This window comes from Cygnus atratus, chromosome 3 (genome assembly GCF_013377495.2).
Source record: "Cygnus atratus isolate AKBS03 ecotype Queensland, Australia chromosome 3, CAtr_DNAZoo_HiC_assembly, whole genome shotgun sequence".
Lineage (NCBI taxonomy): Eukaryota > Metazoa > Chordata > Aves > Anseriformes > Anatidae > Cygnus > Cygnus atratus.
In genome coordinates this window covers 24,971,570-24,987,638 of record NC_066364.1, presented here as the reverse complement: position 1 = coordinate 24,987,638, position 16,069 = coordinate 24,971,570, and positions in this window count along the sequence as shown.

Genomic DNA, 16,069 nt, shown 5'->3' with positions numbered 1-16,069 from the left:
CCAATATAAACAATGACCAATCCAGATATTCCCAAACAAGACACATCCCTGTAAAATAAATATGAATTTAGTCAGTGGTCCTTGGTACAATGTCAGGCCTCTGATGGATAAATGAAAACATTCTAGTTTTCTTTTATTCTTTAACAAGAACTTGATGTTTGTCTCTTTTTATCACCCCATAGCATAACATGAACAGAGAGGCTCGTTTTGTATGTCTGAGGAACCATCAGGTTCTCATTGGAAGACATCCCTAACAATGCTGTAAACTGTTAAGAATGGGGGAATGGCAGTTTTCATGGGGATTTTTGCTGCCTCTGGCAAATAAAACTTATTCCCCTCCTAACAGATATTCACATCAGTGGTTATCTGTATCCTTTTCCTGCCAGCCAGTGCCCTAGTGGAGGGGTGGATACTGAGCCCGTATCTCTATTAGAACTGCCCTACTTTGTGCTCCAAAAATTATTTCAGGCTCTAGTGAGAGTGTGTCTCCACAAACATGCTGGCCTGTGAGGTGTGCCTGCTGACACAGAGGCACGCTGTTGTTACCCTGTGAGGGCTTCCCTCCTCCCTTGCTGCCTGTATGCCAGCCCTGACTACCAGCTTCTTAGGCTGCTTCCATCACTAACTATAAATGTTTAGTATTTTGGAGTTAGTTTTAAATATAGAGAGCTAGACTTTATTGCTGTGAGCTGGTTAAGAGTTCTGGTTTCATTCTGGACTAAAGAATACTTAAAAATTTGCATCTGAATGTGAAAATGTGATAAGTAGAGGCTGGCAATCTGTCTCTGAGGCTGATAAGACTGGGTCATTCTTGTGCATCCAAGTTTGCTTCACTGTTTTATAGATTCTCTAGTAAGAAATGATTTGATCTTTGTCCAGTCTGGCAGTGATGAATCTCTGTCCTAATCTAAGATTCTGGTGCCCTGTTTACCCACTCTGTTTTCTTGCTAGTAAGAAAGGCACTGGTTTCTTTCCACCAATCCACAAGAATAAAAAAGCCGAAGATCTTCTCAGTATGCTACTGAGCTCAAGCTGAGACAAGAGGTGCTATGAGCATCTTTTCTATGTGGGAAACTTCAAATAAAAAAATAAAAAGAAAAGAAAGAAAAAAGAGGGAATTCTAAAAGAATGTTCTCTAATGATGTACTTTTCATTTGGAGTTTGACTTAAAAAAATGGGAGAAGGAGCCTCCTTTCATTGAGATACTTGATGTCATGGAATAGCACGGAAACATTTTGGAAGCGTCAGCCATTTGCCTTCACAGCCAAAGAAGGAAAACTGAAGGGAACTGTTGCTTTCCCAATTGTGGAAAGTGCAGGAGTGCAACCCAAACACGCTTTTTCCATCTTCATTTTAATTGTTCTTTATAGGTTAAGCTTCTTTCCATAGTGTGCAAAACAGTCGAGAAATTTGAACTCTAGGTCATGGAAGAAACACTCATGGATATTTGCAGAATGTGTCTTCTTTGTTTGCTACTTTAGAGTATCATTTACATTTTTAAATTTTCCATCCTTAGTACAATTACTTTGTAGAAAGTCAGTTTCATCAAATGTACTTAAAGTTTATAAAATGTTCGTTAGATACATTTAAAAATGTAGTGTGAGAAAATGTGTTTCTATTGGCAATGCCTTGTTATTCATCTATCTTTTCAGGCATGTTTTTGTTGGCATTTTCATCTATGTTTGGCCTCATTTTTAATGAACTTTTAGCTGCTAAGTAGTGGTTATCTGGGACACAAAATCAAAAGTAATTAAAGTTCCTTAGAGCCAAGGAGAATGGACAGAAGTACTGCTCAGCATTTTACACAGTGAGCTGTGGAACAATGAGCTATAATTATCTCCTGTTAAAAACAGCAAGATAAGAAATATGCCAATCTAGATTTGAAGTTGGCAGCAGTTCAAAAGGTTGAGAGGATGACAAATTATGGAAATTCACTGCCTTATTTTTCCTTTCATGCCTCTTCTATGTGAGTTTTTTTTAGTTTGTGTGCAGGTGCTCAAAATTAATCTGTTCTAGAAGCTCCATCTTCCATCATGGCTGGATGGTTGGAATCAGCAGGTAGTGGCTGGTGGTTTGTACTCCTCCACCTGGAGGTCAGTGGCAAGTGGGGCACTCCAGGGGGTCTGTCCTGGGGCCTCTCCTCTTTAACATCTTCATCAATGACCTGGAGGACGTAAAGGAAGGCACTCCCAACAGATTTACAGATGACACCAAAGTGGGGTGGTGCAAACCAGCTGGTACACTCAAGGGCAGGAGTGCCATTCAGAGCGACCTAGGCAGGCTGGAGAAATAGGCCAACAGGAACACATCGTCCTGATTTTTGTGCCCCTGTGTCTTGGGTTACCGAATGCTCTGTTTAGTTCCACCCACCCTGCTACAGAATAGCTGCAGGAGAACAGGGAAAGATGCAGAGAAGAACACTGTGAGGAAGGACTAAATCATCTAGGTTCTGTGACGTGAGGAGTTGCTGGATCCGGGTGCTCTGCAGACCGATGAAGTGACAAATATTGAGGAGAAGCTAAAAAAAGAATGATTAGTCACTGTTTCTTGGAATACAAGGAGTAGAGAGCACTCAACAAAATGATTGAGCAGCAAGTTTAAAAACAAACAAAACTTGTCCATGAGTATATAATAACATTGTGAAAGATTTTGTGGAGGCCAAAAGTACCAGTGGATTCAAGAAGTGATTAGATGAGTTAATGGAAAATATATCTATTGGTATTCAGGGATTTGGATGAAATTCTCACCTCAGGAAGTTCCTAAATTGCTGTTTGCTGGAGGTCAAGAAGATGTATTGGGAGAAAGTTCAGCCTACAATGGTCCTCGTTGTGCTCCTGTGCATCTGTTGCTGGCCACTGTAGAGGGGAATCCTGTGCTGGATGGATGTTGGCTGCAGCCTGCTCCTGCTCACTGATGATGGTGGGCGAAATGGGCAGGTAAAGGAAGAGGCTCCACAAGATCTCTAGGTAAAGGAAGCCATGTGAGATAAAGGCCTGGGTATTAGGAAGGCACAATTGTTATTCACCTGGGGCTGCTGGATAGAAGGGCAGCAGCTCTCTATTTAAAGGGAGTTTTTAGCCATCTTTTTTTTGACAAGACTAAAACTTCAGTGCTCTGTGTAACCTACCTTTAATGAGGATTGGGTTTCATTGTATTTGGAGACTTACTGAGGTACACATGGAGAAATCCTACCTGCCATCCAATATCTTCAAAATGTCTCAGCAGGGTGGCATTCTCCCAAGCAACTCTATTAAATGATTAGATGGCTACCTTATGTTCAAAGACAAGTGCCGTGCTTATACAACTGTATTTCCTCTCCAACAAGCTGGGTACACATCTACTTTTATTATCTCTGTATTGCCACCAACATCCATATTTGGAGCTTTGTCTTTGATCCGCTTTGATGTGTTTATCGGGGCTGATGCCCTTAGCTGAGCTCACAAACACAGCTGTAACCAGACAACACAGGAATTTTACCTCAGGGAGGAAACAGAAGTGTTTGGCATGTAGGTGGCAGCTCTCCAGCTGTGGCCTCCTCGTTTTACGCCTGCCCCTGACTGCTACTCTGTGCTTGTGCAGAACAGGGCTGTGCTACAAACACCTTGACTAGCAATTGCAGTGGTACTGTACACCGAGCAGTGAGCACGACCTTGCTATTTTACCTTCCTTATTACATGAGCTTTGCAACTGTGGGACACAGAGTTATTGTAACTGGTTACTTCTAAAACTGAGGTTTACATGTAAACATGAGGTTTACATCTCTGTATTGTACTGCAGTCCATACAGCAGGTATCCCCAAGTGTGCATACAGCATGCCCTTATTGCTGGCAAGGCTCTTCATGACCGTAGTGAGAATACTTTGCAGTTGGAAGAGTAAATGATGATGATACTAGAGAGAGGAAGACAAAATGTACTATTTATTACTAGCCATTATTCATTAACATAATGGGTCCCTGAAACTTTGCCATTTTCCATTGTCAGTTAACCTGTTCAATTTATTCTTCTCTAAAAAAAAAAAGTGTCAGGGAGATGAGAGAAAAATTCACTTCTATCCCTGGCTTTAGCTCCACGCAGTGTTACCATGTAAAATAAATACCTTGGATACTAAGAAATAGAGATTCAGGTCCAGACAAAAAGAGAACATAGACAAGATTTAGATGTGTCAATGTGAAGTTACAATTCTGAAAATTACTCTTTCTCTGCCCCTAACTTTGGAAGATTCAATGGGATGGTAACCTTATTGATTTTAAAGCATTACCTATATACATGTGTGCACCTACAAGCACAAACACATACACAAACACACATAACTGCAAGCACAAGCACATATACACAAATACACACCCACACATATATAAAACAGGGATGAATAAGCAAAGCCTTGGCAAATTTTAGCGCTTAGCATTCGTCTCACCAAGAGCAGGAGCAGAAAGCGAGTGTCCCTTCCACATCAGCTTCAGTTTGCTCCTTGTGGTATGCCCTGTCATGCACTGAGCTTCTCACAGAGAGGAGAAGTATCTGCTTTTCTTTGAGAAACTCATGAAAGGGTGAGATGATACTGCGAAAAAGGGAATTTTATATGAGGGGAATGCAATATTAAAGCAGAGGTCCAGGAAGTGGGAGACCCTTACTCATGTGCTTCCTACAGCTACCCATCATGAGAGGAAGACAATTTCCTGCTCAAGTTGTGCCACAGGACAGGCCATCATTGACAGTAATTCAATAAAGAAAAAAATAAAAATAAAACAAGAAAAAAGGCACACAGCTGTGAAGTCCAGCGATATGAACACTGACTTATTGGGGGAAGAATCCCAGCTGAGGTCTCAGATCCCAGGAGCGTCTGTATTTTACACAAACACATCAGTGTTAGTTGGAATTCATGGGTTGTGCATGAAGTATATCCACCTTATTTAAAAGCAAACTTTCATCTCTCCTCCATTTTCCATTTTCAAGATTTAAAATGTATCAGACCTTTAAGAGATGTCAAGCTCATTACAAACTGCCTAATGAGACCATGTATAGACAGAGGGAAGAGGAGAGTTAAAGATAAAATGCTGCTTTTCTGTGTGTTTGACCTCATGCTGAGCTGTAACTTTTTGTGTCTTGCTTTAATCTTCGCTTGGTATCTCACTTGTTATTGTAACTCTGCCTAATTTTTCTCTCCGTCTTTTTTTTTCTTTCTTTCTTTTTGCTATTTCTTCATATAAATACAAAAAGCACAGCAGTGAGTATTAAAAACAGCGAGATCAGGATGACTTCAGTTGGCTAACAGCAGGGATGAATTTTCTCCCTTGCCATAGGCTGAGCAAAGGGGAGAGGAGATGAGAGGAATGGATTTCTTTAAAGTAATCAAATGCAGACATCTCAGATCCACACAGATTTTAAATCAAGACCACTGGGCTTATCTGCCCACTTTCTCCCCTTGTCCATTGCTCTCATGTCCATTGCTGTCATGGTCAGTGCTTTGGTTTTCTGGAGACATACTTTAAGTCATGTTGAAGTGACTGAGAGATGGTTTTCTTGGTATAAGTGATTGATTAGGAAATTAATACCAGAAGCCTATTTCTCTATGATTTACACATTGCTTTGGGAAGCAGGAACGAAACTTTACCAAAGTTTTCAAAAACATTGGGAACTTTTTCGTTTCCAAAAATTGCACGGAGGCATTATAAACCTGGCAGCAGTGGAGTTTCACAACTTGAAAAGGACAACAGCAATGAGTTAGGCCCTGAAGCGTAATGAAGTACGTAGGAGAGGGAGGGCGAGTGCCCTTTGTGTGCAAGCTGGGAACCCACTGCCGTGGCAGTCAGTGGAAGTCAGATCAAAATGCTGTTTGAAAACCCTGGCTTTCAGAAGCAAAGATGGGAAACAACATCTTTCTTTTCTAGCTCTGGAGTCGGGAGATAGAGGAAACAATAGCTATTGTATGGATGGAGCATTATTTGAATCCTCTCTGCTACCTCTGTGCACCTGATCAAACAGTCCACAGTTGAAAGGCTGATGGAGCATCGGGCTTCCTGCCTGATAGGAGAGTGATAAAAATCACCGCAGCTGGAACATCTAACAGCAGTGAGCTTAGAAAAAAACAGAACCCAGGGAGGAAAAGCGAGACAGCACAAAAAGAGTCCTGGGCTGGGACCTTTTCATTCTGGCCTGCTCAGGCTTCAGGGAAGGACCAAGGTGAGGAGAGAACACTGCTTGTCACCAGGGACTGCAAATATACCTGGGATGGACTGTACACAAGCACTAAAGAAGACATACTTCCAACCTCCTCTTTCCTTTAATAAGATCCTATCTCATTACACTAGTATGTAAACCCCAGGCACCCCTCTCCCATTAACAACCTGCTCTCAGTTCAGGATCCTACTCTTCCTACCTCCTTCTCTGGGCTCCCTAACTCATATCCCAACCTCCCATCTTTCTTCATTAGGCTTATCTCACCTCTCTCCTCTTCACGCCTGCTTTTTCCCCATTGGTCCATGTTTCCTGCTTTCTCTGCCTTGTGCCTTCTGCAGCCTGGACATCGCTGGGCTCCCAGCAGGAGCTGCGATGGAGCAGGGTGGAGAACAAGGGTCTGTCAGTTCCCAAGGGTTGGTCTGCATGGAGGGACCCACCAAGCAACTCAGGGAGCCACCTCTACACAAATCTACGCAAATCTTGTAATATTTTTCCTCTGTAAAAAGGCAAACAAGAGAAAACATTACCTTCCTTGAGACACTTGGCCATGGGCAGCCTCCAGGGACTTAGGCTGCTGGGCTGCAGGAGTGAGGTGCTGGGGGACTGCTGGCCATGGCATGGGATGTAGCTTCAACTGATGGAGAGAAGGGAAATGGCAAGGACGTGCACAGAAACAGGTGAAAAGCTTAAGGCAAAACTGCAAGGCGCAGCTCAGCCAGCACTTACAGACTTGACAGCTCTGGACAACGAAATGTAAGTCAATATTGAGTCCCCAGAGCAGCATGAGGAAGCCATACTCCTGCCTGTGTCCATTAGGAAAATGAAAGAGGTATCAAGTCTTAAACATTCCTGCTATGAAAAATATATCCATTATAAAGTGCAAAGGAGTAATTTATTTCACTGAAAGAGATGACAATTCCATTTAAGAGACGGTATATTCGTATGCCTGTTATAATCTGCTTGAGGTAAAATAAATAAAATTACTCTATGTTCACTGGGAATGCTGTCAAGACAACTTTTAGTGCAGCTGTTTTGAGAAATTTGTAATATCATGCCATTTGTAAAGACATGACTTAACACACTTCCACATTTTAGCCACTTTCCCTAAACCCTTTAGCCAGGCACAGAGCAAATTCTTTTTTTTTTTTCTCAGCAATTTCAACGTTTACAGCAACTCTGACTGTGTGTTAGGAGCAGTGTGAAGTGCACAGGGAGGTCCCCACTAATTCCTGTCACCACTGGGGACAGCTGTGCCCTGGCCTATTATAAACAGCTGTGCCTTGGTGTATTCTCCCACGTGCCTGGTGACAGGACGAGGGGGAATGGGCTCAAGTTGTGCCAGGGGAGGTTTAGGTTGGATATTAGGAAGAACTTCTTTACTGAAAGGGTTGTTAGGCATTGGAATGGGCTGCCCAGGGAAGTGGTTGAGTCACCGTCCCTGGAGGTCTTTAAAAGACGTTTAGATGTAGAGCTTAGTGATACGGTTTAGTGGAGGACTTGTTAGTGTTAGGTCAGAGGTTGGACTCGGTAATCTTGGAGGTCTCTTCCAACCTAGACGGTTCTGTGATTCTGCATCTCCCCAGCATCCAGGGGCTGTCCGAGATCCAGGGCACGGTCCTTTTTTTTTTGTTGTTTCGTTGTTCTTTTGCTTTTTGTTTTGATTTTTAAATTAGTGCATGGGAGAAAACCTTTGGGCACTTGTCAAATTGTCCTTCAACTGGAGCCAGAAAAGAACGGTCTTATGTATATGGGAACTGAGGAAACAGTGAGGGGATACGTTCGTCCTTGTGGCCTGGGGCCTTTGAAAGGGAAGACATAAAGAGCTCTGAACATAACTAACGGGAATTATATAGGATGAACGTGTTGTGGATATTAAATCGTTGTGACTAAATAAAGATGGATTAGATGCAGCTTTTTATGACTGCACAGGAAGAACTGCTGCTTGGAGGCCTTCCCCTCCTTGCCGTCACGCTGCTCGCAGCATTACCAGCCCTGCGAGTTCAGCCATCGGGAAGGTGACGGAGATAGCTGGCAGCCTGGCCCGAACACTCCTTGTTATTAGGTCTGGCCCTTTAATTTTGCTCTCACATTTTCTTCTGCACATTCTGGCAATTAAGAGGCTGTCCTGCTGACCCGAGTACAAGGCAGGGAATAAACAAAGCTGATGCGAGGTGCTGCTGTGCTGTACAAACTGCCTCGCACCAGGGACTGGACTGAGAGTGCTGCTTTCATAAATAGAAATCATCTCCCCAGTCCAAATACTTCTCTGTCTTAAAAAAAAAATAATAAAAATGCATCAGCAGATTCACCAAACAAAGGGACAGATGTTCACTGGGTTTCACAGCCCAGAGACATGGGAAAAAGAAGAGCTTGCTGTCTGGCTGCTGTGGAACAAGGGAACAGGGAGGCAGGTTGCACAGCAGGAGTGTCCCTTGGCATCTGCAGCCCCAAATTCACTCCTAGTGCCTACTGTGGGACTGTGGCTAGAGGAGGAACACGCTGCCCTTCAGCAAGGAAGCTGGAAAGTCGTGCAGGCAAACTGACGGCTGCTTGGCTCCGGAAAGCTCAGGTGAATTTGTGGTGTGCCTGCAGGTCCTCTGCTGCTCCTGGGTGTAGCAAATCCATACCCATGGCAGAGTTTGTCCTATGCAAGACCTGCATCTGCCCTAATGATTATCTTAGGCTTTCCTTTCCTTTCCTTATTTTGCCACTTTGTACTGTCTGGGTCCTGGTCTCTTCCACATTTTACTATCCTCTTATTTTTTCTCATGCCACTTAAATCAATGAAGTTGATGGAGTGTAAGTGATAGTGAGACCATAACAGAGAAGATTAAAGAAATGAAGTTATTTTTACATGCAAAAAAACCAAAACAACAAAAAAAATCAACCCAACAAACCAACCAAAAAAAAAAAAAAGAACCAGACCAAATATCAAATAACAATATATAAACCAGAATACTAAAGCACGAGGCAAAAACAGATGGGGAAAAAGGTAACCCAAAGTGGAGAGAGGCAAAATAGTACAGAGGGGAGGTGCAGGGTAACTCCAAGAGATATAGCAAGGAAGTTTGGGGTACTAGAAAAGAGCACACACAGGAATACACCGTGTGTCTGGCTAGGAGAACGGTGATGCAGAAACCACAAGGATGGTGAGGAAACAGAAAGAGGGAAGGCAACACAAAGCAAAGGGGCTAGAAACCTCTAGGACAACTGAGCAGCAGAGAAACAAAGTTGAAAGCTGAGAGCGTGGGAGGCTTTTAGATAAAAACAAGTGCAGAAAAATGTAACGAAATCGTGTGCTGAATTCATTTTGTTCAGGCTCATTTTCTCAGCAGCAGCGATTGCTGCAGCAACCAGCGATGGAGGAGCTCTCAAGGTCATCTCATCTGACTGCCTGCAGAGCAGAGAGCTTCTCAGAGCCAATAATGTCTTTTATTTGTTTCCCCCGGCTTTTAATAACGACCAGATATAAACCGAGCTGTTGGCAATGTAAGTTATGTGCTCTGTATGCAGTAAAAGCATGTGTAAGATCCCGACGATAAGGGTGCAGTGTGGAGGCAGAGCAGGTTACAGGGTGCAGTAAGCATATTAGCTAATACAAAAGCTGTAACAACAGTCCGGTGTTTGAGAGGCAATTGCATTTTTTTCCATTTGTCTGTCCTTCCACAGCTCATTGAGAGTACAGGCCTCAAGTTGCTCTGCAAAAAAACTTCTGTAGCACCCAGTCCTCTAACGTGGGACAAGACAAATTCCTCCATTTGCTCGTCCTCGGTTTTCTTTGACCGTGGGCTGCACAGACAGAAATATGCACAGCTGCGCGCGCTGTGTTGCTGAGCACCCACCAGGATGCTCGGACAGTCTGGCTCCACTGCAGGTATTTCATTTTATCAGTTGGAGAAATGCTAATATCATGTAATATAATCCAGCTCCGCTCTCGTCACGCACCGCTCTGCGTGGAAAGTTAAACACCAGGAATGCTCAGGAGATCATTAACACCACAGGGAGAGTGATCTTGCCTGAGAGGAGAAATAAAACTTACAGCTGTCCAGTGATTTGAGGCTTTAATGCAAGTCTGTTGAGGACTGGACGGGAGCAATCTGCCCTGAACCCCAAGGGAACGACGTGCTGAACCCAAATGCTGTGGAGAAGCTGGGGGCCTTCAGCTCTGGCAGTGGTGGTGAGACCTGGGGGGTGTCTTGGTTACCCCACCAGCACACCACTGACTGCCCTAAAATGCATTTTAGAAGTATCCAAAGTAAGATAGGAATAGAGCTTCTGGTATCTTTAGCCTCACCGTGGTTTAGGTTATTCCTTCTAAACACAGGCACATAATTACGCTTCCCAGGCTTCTTGTTTGCTTGGGCAATGGAAATTTCTGGATCACAACATGGCATTTAGATGAAGTACATCAGACATTGCCTAACAAGAGCAATCTTTTTCATGGGAGCATTGCTAAATATAACAGCCTCTGTTGTTCTAGTCAGCACAATACAAGTAGCTCCACACCTGCTGGATGTCAAGAAAACAAAGAGGCCGAGAAAACTGACCCTTCAAAAGGGCAGATCTCTCCCCAAGCCCATTCCCAAAAGGGAGGAGGGCAGGATACCCTCTGTGAGGACATCAAGACACTGAATCCAAACCACACACACGTTGCAGTTTCTTGGGTGAGGCGCTTTGGCAGCTCAGCTATCATTTTTAACAGCCCCCAGGAAGGAGGAGCAAGAGGGTCTGGGCTCCTCTATCTCCTCCAAGGGAGTCCAGGTCAGCTGTAGCTGTGAAAATCGTGGATGTCTCGAATTATCTGAGACGAGCGTGATGCCAAATGCTTTGTCTGCTCAGATGTAGCTCCCAGGCCTGCTGATCACCACCCACGGATTTAAAATCAGACACCTTCTTTCTAGTCAGGACAGCCAAGAAGGGAGAGGAGGAATGCAGGGAGCTTGGCATGGCATCCAGAGGCAGAACAGCCCACGCTAGTGATCCCTCAAAATAATGGGAGGACTAAGCCACGTTTTTTTGATAGGGGAGATGAAAGGCAGACTACAGGACTCGCTCTTCCTCTCCTTGGTTTTGCTGTGAAGTAGGAGACTGGGAGGAAAAAAAGGTGTTTGCTCGTGTAGAGCACAGGAGAGTCAGTACATCAAACCCAAGATACGACTCTGTGTGGGTAAAGCAGGTGTAAAACACCCAGCTCACAGGGTGAGCGTTGGCTTAGATACCCACTTTGCTCCCTGAGAGCACTCAGAAGGCACCACTGGGCTTGCATCGCCCTTGTGCTCGCCCAGCTCCCTCCGTTTGCTTCAGACTGCAGCTAGCTAACCCCTGCAGCACACACTGGAGACCTTTCGTGATTTATGATCGGGCTGGAATGAAGCTCCAGTGTAGAAATTATTCCGCTGTGCATTAAGTGAGTTTCCTACATAATGCATAGGGCATTAAGGCGTATTACTGTCGCTGCTCTCTGAACACAGCTAAAGCACAGCTCAGAAAGTGCTTCGCATATTTTCAGTAGGAAATCATAAATCTTCCCTGCTGCTTGGGCAGCCCTCTTCCTCCTCTGCCCTCCCTTCCAATTCTGTCTTCTGAACCTATTTCCATCCTTTCTTTCGCTGAGAACCTGGTCTGCTGCTGCAAATCTGTGCTTTGAGCTTGCCCCAGTTCTTTTTTTTTTTTTTTTTCAGGCTGGAATTCATCTCTTTTTGTAAAGTTTTGTGAGCCTGGTGAGTGCAGCTCTGTCAGAGAGACTTTTTCGGGCCCATTCCGGGCTGGGCACGGACTGCACTCAGCCTGTGCTGGGCAGGCGACGAGCTGCCCAGCGCCCTCCTGTTAACGATGCTCCGTGGGTGCCCCTGTGCTGGGGGTACTCTAAAACATGAGGATCAGCTCACTGCCCCTTCCCCTTCCGAGTCATCGGAGGAAAAGGCGAGGAGCTGGTATCTTCCAGTTCGCCACGAGATGGTGGTAAACGCTAGCTCTGTGCTGCTTTCGGGGCCGTGGCCCTGTGAGCACACTCTTCCCCTTCCCAAAACCATTCCGCAGCGACAGATTTATGCCGGGCATCAGCAGCGCTCGTAACACACTCCATTTTCATTATAGCCCCATTTTCTCTCCTGACTCCCTTACCTTTTTTATGTTATAGTCCCTGCCTGGATAGTCAAAGTCTTACCCAGGCTGTTAACCCTGTCCCCGTAGGACTTGTGCTCTCCTGGCGTGGTGTTGGGGGTCCAGGCCTTGTTTTCCACACGAACCTTGATGTTGCAGTGGGAAAGCCAAATTTGCTGCAGAGAGCAGGCAAAGCCTGCCCCCAAGCCCCGCTCCCCAGCACTGTGGGAGCAACCACCCTGGGGCAGCCACCACGCTGTGCGCAGCCCGGGGGAGAAGCTCCGGTAGAAACCTCGCAGAGCCAGCGCTGAGCTTTTCTCTGCAGTGAAAACCTGTTTGGAAAAACATGGAAAAACAGGGGCAGCCAGCAGCCCTCATGCTCAGACACATGTGCATTCCCCCGTGTGTCTGCGTGTTGCTCTGCTGCAGACCCCATGAGAGGCGAGGTGCAGCACCATGGCCCCGAGTGTGCTCAGCCTCCCTGCCTGCTTTCTGCAGGATAACAACTACCTCCTGACAACCCTCACCCCTCGGTTTATCAACGTTAATATCTCTTCCAATCCTTCTGCATAGGAGGTTTGCCAGAATAAGAACTGCAGGGGTCAGCTGGGCCCAAGCCCTGGGGTTTAATCCAAGATGCTGACTGAGCGGCTGCTGTCACGAACAAATTCGGTCCTAACGCTGGACAAGCCTCTCGGCTCGTCCTTGCTGCCTGCCTACCGAGACCCTTGCTGTTCGCAGGGAGCTGCCCCTTGGCTCTGCTCCTCTGCAGACCCCGTGGACTCGCTCAGATCGCAGGTGGTGTCAGAGGACCTCTCTGAACCAGAACAGAGGGACGTGAGACTTGGCAGGGCGCTGGGGTCTTGCAGCACCGCCTCTCACGACCTACTCGCACAGCATAAAGATGCAAACTCCAGCTGCGACTGCTTGTTTTAGGAGCTGGGGAAGATGCTGAAACCCCAAAAAGGAGCCCCACGAGCCTGAACGTGCCAGCTACGTGCCTGTTGCTGAACATGCAGTACAGGCATGCTGCATGACCAAGCAACTGGGTCCAGCAGAAATGTCTGCTTAATGACAGAAAACCTTTTTCTTTTTAATTACGGGGTGCATTCTTCCCCCCTTCCTTATGTCTCTTGTTTCTAAGCCATTTTATAATGAAATGACCAAATTTTCAGGCAGAAGTCATCAGCACCAGGCAGGCAGCTTGGTGGTAGCCCTGCTGACTTCACCTGGACCAATTCTGAGCATGGCTTTAGAAACACAGTGGTGCTGGACAGACGAAGATGTGCTCAGGAAAAATTAATAGCCAGTGGAGAAAATACACGATTTACTTACATGAGGAAGCGAAACACTTACTTAGTTGTTCTGTACATGGCTTTGCTACTTTCTGCTTTGGTCCTTTGGTTTACACAAACCTTTACAACCTCATTTATGTGGCCAGGCTGTGTTGGTGCGTTATTGGATCCGGCTCATGTGACCGAAGTGCCAGACACAGACAGGAGACTCTCAGCTGTGTACAGCAACAAAATGGGCTCACTGAAGGGACCCAGCTGAAACCAAACAATTAGCCAGACTTGGCCCAAACCACAACTGATTCCACACCGATCCTTGTGTCCACATTTCCGAAAAGTTTGAGGCTGAGGCAGGGAAAGGTGCAGGTTACATACATGGCTGGTATGCCAGCTGTGGTTAGGGCTGCCCAACACATCCTGCCTTTTGCATCCCGGGCTTACTGCACATACCTTTGTCCAATCAGAACATATTTACATCAAAGCTTTCCTTGCCAGGTATGTGTTGAAGGCTGATTTCCCTTCAAAGCTTTCATCCAAAACAATTCAACATTTCTGAAAGAATCCTTTTACCTAATCATAGCCAGGTTTACAACAAACAAGAGCCCAAGTCCCCCTCCCAGGGTTCTGGCAATCCTCTTTGAAAAGCTGTTGTGAGCTTTTTGTTGGAAGGAGGACTTGGAACGGGACAAAGAAGTAACCTTACTGCTGAGATGGACTTTCTGTAATCTCGGTGAAAAGTCTGTCCCAATTTGGCCAACTCTCATGGCTTTGGAAGAAAACCAAAGCAGCTGTCGTTCACACATGCTCGGCAGAGCCTGCGAGAGCTTGCGGGGTTCATTCTCCGGTGAGTTTGTTAGCATGGGAGACGCTCCAGGGCTGGGGCCACAGGACCAGGACTTCTTTAGCTATTACAATTCCTCACTGCTTCAGGCCAGAGCAGGTCTAAATCCAGATATTTGGAGTTGAAAGCATGGTGACTTTTTTTATAAACTATTTTTAACCTGCTTGTATCCAGGCTACATGAAGACGTCAGCTGAACTGAACTCAGAGGAGATGAGAAGTCCAGGAGGAGGAGATAATTTGGAAAGGCAGACTTGGAGCAGACGAAATGAGCACTGGGAGAGGCAGAAGTGCAGGGAGGCTGGGGGAAATCAGAGCAGAAGACCGAGGGAAGGTGAAGAGCAGAGTCTGGCAAGGCAACTGGGAAACTGTGCACAGGGGAAGGATGCGAGGGATCTCATTTCAGCCTCTCTGTGCATGCTTTCCTGAGCTCACTCAGGAACAGTAGAGCTGTTCTCACTCAGAAGGCCTGACCATACCTTACCGAATGCACATTAAACAAACCTGGTTATGATGACAGAATTATACATTTCCTCCTGATGCCGTCATGGTAAATTCGATAAAAATGCTCCAAAACTTTGCAAAACAAAAATAAAATTGTTCATAGAACACCCTCGAAATGTAAGGAAGGGCATTGCCATCATGTTACAAACAGAAGACCAGAGCCTAGAGCATTTCCCAATCAGAGCATGAAGTACATGAAGACATTTGCTCTACCAGGAGACCTCTCTGTTGCTGTAGATGCACTTGGTATGTTTCTATTGCCTTCTACAGCACATTCAGGTCCTCAATTCTTCCACAAACCAGGCTTAGTTTTAAGTCAGTCTTTCAAGGAAGAAGGGAGACAGAAACCATAAGTGTGTGTGGAAGAACATGGTTGTGCTGTTGACACCCGCCGCTCGCTCTGAAGTCCCCTCTGCTCGGAGGGGCACGCTGTCAGCTCACTGTGGCTGTGGTCCCACCATTTGGCTTCAGCATCCACTTCCCACTTTCTTGGTGGGCCACTTTGCTTGTGTCACCTCGACCAGCACTCTCAGTAACAGCACGTGTCCCTGCTGGCACCTCCTCTTTCATAGGCGTGGCGCTGCCAAGAACATCTGCTTGCTCTACGCCTGCTCCAGAAGCACCTGACAGCTTTTCAGGAGGCTGCCGAGGACAAGCAAGCAAAAACAGGCACTTAAAATTTCCAGCCTGGCGGTGCAGAAGAGGATGTTTTTTAAATATTGTGACTCTTTGCATCTCTTGCATTCCTGTCACAGGACAGGAATACAACTGACAGTATCAGGATACGTATACAAAATCTCTTATTACTATTTAAACACAGAAAACAATAACACATCCTGTACTGGCGGTAGGACTACTTGTTATGCAAAATTATTTTGTCATCTGTTTGGAATACCAGTCATTTTCTGGGCAATAGAAACACAGTTTCTTCAGCAATTTTTACTTTTCTGTCTTGTTAAACAGCAATGTAGATTATGTCATCCACCTGTGTTTATTCCTCTACTGTTAGAAGAACAGGTAGGCCTATGACTGCAATTGTGTCCTATCTACATCTGTGTGGTTTCCGAAAGAAATAATTCTGCATTTTAAATTATCTTCCCTCCTTGTAACAGAAAAACAGAACAAAAAAACAAAACAAAAAAAAAACCATATCT